Source organism: Nannospalax galili, unplaced genomic scaffold (assembly GCF_000622305.1).
Source record: "Nannospalax galili isolate Female #2095 unplaced genomic scaffold, S.galili_v1.0 scaffold821, whole genome shotgun sequence".
Taxonomy (NCBI): Eukaryota; Metazoa; Chordata; class Mammalia; order Rodentia; family Spalacidae; genus Nannospalax; species Nannospalax galili.
In genome coordinates, this window is record NW_008345684.1 from 38796 (window position 1) to 47463 (window position 8668).

Sequence of the window (8668 nt, forward strand, 5' to 3'; positions counted from 1 at the left end):
GTCTCCAGTCTATAAAGAGGAGGGTCAACACAGAGGAATCATTTCCTCCATGCTTCCAAGAGAAGCCAACAATGGTTGAGCAGGACCTTTGACTTATCTTCACGTAGATGGAACTGGTAAAAGAAAGGAGCCAGGGGCTCCTCCCAAGCCCATGGGACCCCTGAGGAACAGATCCTCTAACGACCTCAAGAGTGAAAACAAATCAGTTTATCTGATCCAATGGTATGTCCTTAAACACCCAAAAGGGAAGTATAACCAAAGATTAAAGGGGCCAATATAATGTCATAAGAGCACACATATATATAACTAAAAGGTACTAGACAAACAGTAAAGCCAGACAGGCGATACCTTTAGTCGAGTTCTTGGCCAGGATAAATAAAACTCTTCCAGACAGTAACCCAACATACTACTGGAAACATGAACAGCAGACCCCAATTCTATCCAAAGGAATACTGATAATGGATTGCCGTTGATAAGGAACAGCTGATCCTCCTGGAACAGGGACCTCTGGCTGACTAGATTTACCAGAAGGGCAGATAGGGGGGAATGGATGGGGGTGCTGATAGCACAGTGGACAGTGGCAGGGATAGCAGAGTATGGAGGCTCTAGTGGGAGAGGAAGGCTGTCTACCTGATGAGTTTGTATTCATGATCAGATGCCGAGGAGCTCAGAAGGTGGGTGGCTGTGACCAGTGATAGTCATGTATATAGAGATTAGAAATGCATGTGAAAACGTCTCAATGTCAAGAGCCCTGGAATGAACTTTTCTGGATGAAACTGTGTGTATTGACAACGAGGTGGAGATCTTTTTTAAACGTTGGAACCTCATATAATTTTATGTCTTATAGAGTTTATAATGAGTAAAAGATTATATAAGCGTAATAATTCATCTGTAAACCTAGAAATGTACAGCCAATTTTGAAAGAGATGTACCCTAGCTCAGACTTCTATAACTCCAGTTCTGGGGGCTCCAATGCCCTCTTCTGACCTCCACAGGTATTGCATGCATGGGTGCACTTACATACTTGCAGGCAATACAGTCAAACATATAAAATTAAAAAAAATATATTTAAAAAAATGTATATTGTATGTACCCACAAACTCCCTTCTCACTACTGTTTGACATATCCCAATATACCCCTTCCCATTTGTGAGATGTCATGTTGTAGCTGAGAACCAAAACCAGGTCCTCCAAAAGGCAAGTACTTGCTGTTAAATGCTGAGACACCACTCTATGCCCCAATTATTATTTATTCTTTCAAAGCTGCATATAATAGATCTTCATATTTATTCCTCACTGCCTCCTTCCAAGGTTCCTCATCATAAATCCCTCCCAACTTCATGACCTCCTCTTCTAATTAGAAAAATATTTTTGTATCAAGCAGAAAATTGCCCAATTAGACAAATATTGATTCCAAATGCTGTTAACTTTGTGCATATTGGTGTGGTCAGTCACTGGGACATGGGGAATTTAACAGAGGACACAATTCTAAAGAAAAGTGGTTCTGTTTCCCCAAGCAAACACCAGTTGTCAATAGTTACTGAACAAGTTGATGGAGCCTCAGGAGAGTCTTCTCATTCTGTGTAAGAATTATTTTTGTCTTTACTCTTTCATATTTTTCATATGAGAAATTTCACACATGAGGATCATATTTGCATCATTCCCCTCTCCCTACTTCCTAACAGTTTCTGATTATCTTTTGTGATATATATATTATATTATTATATATTATATAACATATTATTATATATTATATTACTATATATTATTAATAATATATAATGTATATTATATATATATATATGTTACTGAGTCTGTATACATGTGTTTAGGGCCACCCATGGGATAAAATAACCTGTTAGGGAGCAAGTCCCTGGCGAAAACTAATTCTCACTCCTATACCATCCAGTGATTGCCTGTAGCTCCTCATCTTGAGGTGTTGTGGGTAGTTCTGGAAATCAGGAGAACAACAGCTGGTCCAGGTGAAGGAAAGTTTATTCCAGATGGTAAGTTGACACTAGGGTCACTCTGTAATAATGCCAGCCCCAACTTTGGGTTTTTAGAGACATTTATAGTCAAATCATATGAGGAATTTAAGTAAACAAGGAGCATACATAGTAATTTGTGGTGACACATAAACAAAAGATCACAATAATGTAGCAGTTTGGCAAACAAACATTCCAATGGTCTGTTAACAAACAAACAAACAAACAAAACAGGTTTCATGGTTAAAAGCTCTTTGCAACCATTACATTGTTCAGGAAATTCCCATTGATATTATACTGGTACTTCTTGACATTTTCCCCATCCACTTTGGCATGTCAACTGGTTTTCTCATGAAGCAGATTTTTAGGATTACCATATTGTGGCACTTTAGTTGGTTCAATTTTACAATCACATCTACAATGCATTTACGATCTGCAGGTGTCTTGGCCTTCTTGGTCATACAATATTTCTGCCAACTCTTCCATAATCCCTCATACTTTGGTATAGAGGTTGCCTTGCAGATGTATTACTTAATGGTTTAGCAACTGCCAAACACTTATTCTCTGCATTTTGATCAATTGTGGAACTCTGTAAGTCTCCATCTATTGCATAATGAATTTTCATTGATAAGTGGTGAGACCTACACTCATCTGTGAATATAAGAATACTTATTTACAACATAATAGAAAGCTACATGGATCTAGGAAAGGGACAGTAGTAGGTTTCTCTGTAGGGTCTATGTCCTCCCCAATCATGTGTCATTGGTTATTTTTACAAGACCATGAATGAATTCCTTCCTATTGAGTGGAACTTAAGATCAATGAGACAAGTATGGATTGCCACCAAGATAAAACTTCTCCTATTGTACCCAGCATGGTGGTACATGCCTTTTGTCCCAGCACTTGGGAGATGGAGGCCAAAGGATCTCTGTAAGATAGAGACCAGCCTAGTAAACACAGTGAGTTCCAGGCTAGCTGACACTACAAGGAGAACATGTATAAATATAAAATAAAAAGGTGTCACTATCACACTTAAGAAGGTAATTTTTGGAGACAGTAATTGTGATAGTTCATAGCTTTAACAGTTGGGTAGGATCATTAATTGTTTTTATGCATTGGCAGCTTGCATAGTACATTACGATACTATGAGAGCCAATCATTTGGTAGGAGGAGTCCAAAATAGTTCCAATTCAATTCCTCCAAGTCTTGTGTTCAAAGTAAGTTAGATCTTCAGCAATAGGGTCTTACCCTCAGTTGTAGGAGGAAATCAAGGGCTTTGGAAATATCGTATATTATTATGGGTGTCTTCTGAACTACCCTGATCAACAATTCAACTGGAGGTTTACCTTGTCTGGCATTTTAATTTTGTTACATAACTTTCAGCTACACATATGCACTTACATATGTATGTGTATTTTTAATAGACTTATGAAATAATACATTTCCCTTTGTTTTTGCACATTACGCAGTACATTTGTCTCTCTTTCCTTTCTCTCCCCATATCGCCCTATTTCCTCACTTCCACATATCATCCTTGATAATGCTTATGTTGTCCCTCTCTCTTGAGCTTCTTCTTCCTCTCTGTCCACAAAATTACTTTCTATTTTTCTGGCTCCAACAGTCACTTTAGGATATATACTCATATATAACATTTATAGCAAGGACCTACAAAAGATTGTAATAGCCAAAGAGGAGCTGCACAATCACATGGGAATAGAGTCCTATAGCTTCTTGGGTCTTGATCATATGAACCTACAGTCATGTTGTCAGCATGCACAAGACCTGTTCAAAATCAAGATGACTAAACCCCAGCAAATAACTGTGGAAATGGGCAACAAGCCCAAATCTTAGTCCTTAAAGAATTTTTGGAACTGATTCTGCTGGTTGAGGAAAAACTGGTCTCCTTAAAGGGAAGTACTCTAGATAGGATGCCTAGAACTCAATGGATGAACTTTCACTGAGGGTCTTCTGGAGGCACTAACTTGATACAATTGGCTTAAGAGAAATGACAGAATGTATAAATTTCAATGAGGTGGGGGTGCTATGGGTGGGAGCCAATGGGGAAGGTTTTATAAAGATGAGTAAGATTGATTAAGATGTTCTACATGAAATTCACAAAAAATCAATAGAAAATTTTACAAAAAAATTATTTAAGATTGATAATACTAGCTGCCTATTATAATTTTAATTTGCTTCAAAGTTAAGTTTAGTAACTACTATGTTTTAAATGTATTAGTAAATCAAAGTTTTAGGTCTTTCAATTTGAAATTTTCATTAAATACAAGAAATGTGGAGATAGAAAAATTTGATAAATGAGAAATGAAATATAATAGTAAAATTAAAAGAGGTGTCAGGTTAAAGATATATAAATACATTAAACAAATACCTATATTATTAATTTATTCTTCATTTATATACTTATTTTATAGCTATTTATATTGTTATTTTTTTACTTTTATCTAAAGTAGATGAGTGTTTTGCCTGGATGAATGCTATATACCATGTACATACAAACCTCAAAGAGTCCAGAAGAGAACATGGAATCCCTTACAACTATACTTATGAACCATTTTTAGCCCTCATGAGGTTGCTGGGAACTGACCCTCTGACCTCTGCATGTGTAGTCAGTACTCTTAACTGCTGAGCCATCTTTCCACATCCTGGTTTAAAATTTTGTGTGTGTGTTTGTGTGTGTGTATGTGTGTGTTTATCTGTCTATGTGTTAGAAGAGTCCAGAATAGGGCCCTAAATCTTCTGGGCTAGAATTACAAAAAGTTTTGAGCAGCTGAAAGTGGGTACCAGGACTCTGCTAGTGAGCCATCTCTCTATCCCCACATTAAAAAAAAAAAACTAAAAAATGCAAGAACAACAAGGATGATGGTGTGGATGGTGTGAAAGAGGGCTTGCCTTTGTGTCTTTGAACTCTGGAATAGTCTTCAGGGTCAGAAGTAGTTTGTATTCCATGTGGAATGAAGGTATGTGTAGTATAGGATACAAGGATGTGGAATTTCTGGTTAAAAAAAAAATAACTTTAAGGGCCAGAAAGATGTCTCAGTGGTTAAGAGAACTGGCTGTTCTTGCAGAGTACCCAGGTTTGGTTCCCAGTATCCACATGGTGGTTAACAACTGTCCATAACTATAACTCCTGTTCCAGGGGATCTGATGGCCTCTTCTGACTTCTGTGGGCACTAAATGAGATGGATACACTTACATTCATGTAGGCTATATGTCCAAATACCTAAAATAAAAATAATTTTAAAAGAGCAAGTGTTGGCTCATGAACATAGGGAAACAGAGACTTTCAGGTCACTGGAAGCTTGCAGTTGTGAACTTGTGCAATGGTAGCTTTGAGCACAAGATCCATGACAACACTATAAGGGCCCAGAGTAGGCACCGACTGGCCCTAACATGGGAGATGTTAGAGACTGATTAGTACTGGATGAAGGAGAGAGGACCTTACTTAAAACCTGTAGATAGGCTGACTAGGCTCCAGTGGATAAATTTGCACCGAGGGACATCTGGGTACAAATGATTGACTGGATGGTACTTAAAATATATGGCAGAGTGCATGAGGTCTGATGCGGGGGCGGGGGTGGATGGGGGAAGTGGTCTAAATTTGATTAAGAACTGTTGTATGAAATGTGCAAAACCTCAAGAAAAAAATTTAAAAATAATAATAATTGGGCTGGAGAGATGGCACAGTGGTTAAGTACACTGGTTGTTCTTGCAGAAGACCTGGGTTCAAATCCCAGCACCCACATGGCAGCTAATAATTGTCTGTAACTCCAGTCCCAGGGGATCCAACAGCCTCTTCTGACCTCCGCGGGCATTGCACGACACGGGTGCACTTAACTACATGCAGGTGCATACACATAAAATAAAAATAAATAATAATAAAGTTTAAAAGTATAAAAAGTACTTTTAAAGTAATGTTTATTCAAAACCACTTCTCTCTGCACATAAGAAATGTGGGCTCATTTCTGTACTTTTGATTCCTTGCCAATCTCTACATAATTCATTAATATTGTGGCACTAATAACCCTTGAAAGACCATTCCCAGGTCTGATTCATAATAAAGAGTCATAATTCCTTCACTATAAAATTATTATTCTTAGCTAGATTTATTTTATAAAACAGCACTTACAGTGGCAAAATGCCCAGGGCAAAAACTGCAATTTCATAGATGTGGCACTAATTAATACCATAATATGAAATTAAATACAGTTAAATCATTTCTTAGAAAGCAGTATTTTATTTTCAAAATGTATTGCAGATAATACCACTTTATAATGACTTAGAATTTGAAGTCAGCCGGAAGATTTTTTTCATAAGGTTGAATGCCCCTGCATCCCAATGAAATGAGGTTTGGACACATACTGAGAATGACCATTATTCCTTACAACAGTCTGTTCCCTAATAGCAGGGTCAGCTGTAGCAGGAATGCTTTAGTCTTTAAGTGTAGATTTATTTCAGGTTATTCATCTCCTTTATGTAGTTAGTGTATAACTATATATACTCTGTACTCTTACATGGATATTTCTTGATATACGATATATTAGAAGAGTATTGTTCATTTCACTGTCTGCGAATCTACTTAGGTGGCTTTTTATGTAGTGTTACAGAAAAAGTAATTCTAAATCTGTAAATTCCTTTCCAGAACTCCAACGAATAAATATTCATCCAGTGAATAAATGTCTTCATTGTTGACACTCCAGTGGAGATGTAGTGAGGCTGAGTTAAAATACCACTTCAGAGCTGGGACGATGATTAGTTGGTAAAGTGCTTGGCGTATGTCATGGGAACTTGAATTTAGATTCCCAGCACTCATGTGAAAAATTGGGTATTGGAGAGGTACACATCATCAGCACCGCGGCAGCAGAGTCAAGCAGATCCCAAAGCTGACAGACCAACTAGTCTAACAAAGTCATTATGTTTCAGTGAAAATTCCAATTCCAAAAACTAAGGTGTTTAGGTAAGATGGCTCACCAGGTAAACAAGTCTGCCACCAAGTCTGACCACCTGAGCTGGATATGTGCAACCAACATGGAAAAATGAGAAAATAAATGTTTTTTTGTCGTTTTCTGATGCCTGCATGGGCAGACACATGCACACATACATAGTCACACACACGATAAATAAATAAGTAAACAAACATAAATAATAAATAAATGAAATGCAATAAATGTTTTAAAAATAAGGGAGAGTATGTGACAGAGGAAGAAATCTTCCATCAAACTCTGGCTTTTACACAGAACGCACATGCCAACACACCCATGTGCACAAAAGTATATACCACACACATCCATTCTCACAAAAACACATATGATCCATGCATACACACACACTGTACACACACATACATACAAACTGGACTCTCACACATACACACATTGTACACACATACTTTACACACACATATATCATGCACACACATATATACACACTGTACACACAAACAAGATACCACTTGACAGTTCTATTCTACTTTTTCAGTCTGCCATACTAAGCTTTTCACATTAATATAATATTAAATACATTTAAGATCAAATAATTAACGTATTAATTCAGGTTCAATGATAAATGATGTAGTGTATTTTTTTTTTTTTACATTTATGAATAAACGGCCATTGCAGGGTGTGGTGGCATGTCTTTAATCTCGATACTCAGGAGGCAGAGGCACGTGAATCTCTGTGAGACCAAACCCAGCCTGTTCTATTTAGTAAGGTCGAGGCCAGCTGAGGCTGCAGGGAGACACTATCTAAAATAAATAAATAAATGTAAAATGTCATTTTAAAAAGCTTCTTTTTGTCTTTGGGGGAATATTTTGTGACAAAACATGACATTACTATCTCTGATGATGGAACTATTTTAAATCTACTTTTACAGAAAAAATCCATGGTGTAAAAGCAGCATCAAAATCCACGTAAATATTCTGGCATTTATTAGTTGTATAAAATATATAAGTAGTTAACTCACTACATCAGATTCAATAATATATTGTACATTATTCTATGTAATATACAATTTACAGAACAACACAGAGGGGCATTTTTCCTTTAAATGAAAGTTTATTATCAAAAACTAAAATTATCTTGTTTTAAAATTTGACTTCTAAAAAAGCAACTTCATATTCAGTAATTCCAGTCTCAATTTCTGTTCAGAAAATTCTGGCTACCTCCCCATGTTATTCAAAAAAGTAGAGAATTCATTGGAAAGATAGTCATTTCCTTTACGATTTTGTGAATCTCTCTCTCTCTCTCTCTGTTTCTGTCTCTGGTTTTTTTTTGTGTGTGTGTGTACTGTACGCTTTCAGGATGAAGTGAGGGACTAGAGAAAGAGCTCAGTGGGTAAGAACACTGGCTGCTTTTGCAGTGGACCTGTGTTCAGTTTCCCAATATCCACATGGTGACTAACAACCATCTGTAACTCCAGTTTCAGATGATTAAACACCCTCTTCTGACCTCCGTGGGCATTGCACAACACAGGTGCAATTACATACATGCAGGCAATACATTCATACACATAAAATAAAAAAAATAGGGGCTGGAAAAATGTCTCAGCAGTTAAGAGCACTGGCTGTTCTTACAGAAGACCCGGGTTCAAATCCCAGCACTCACATGGCAGCTAATGTGGTATTATAGTTATATAAACCATATCCCAAGATACATAATCCTCCTCCCAGA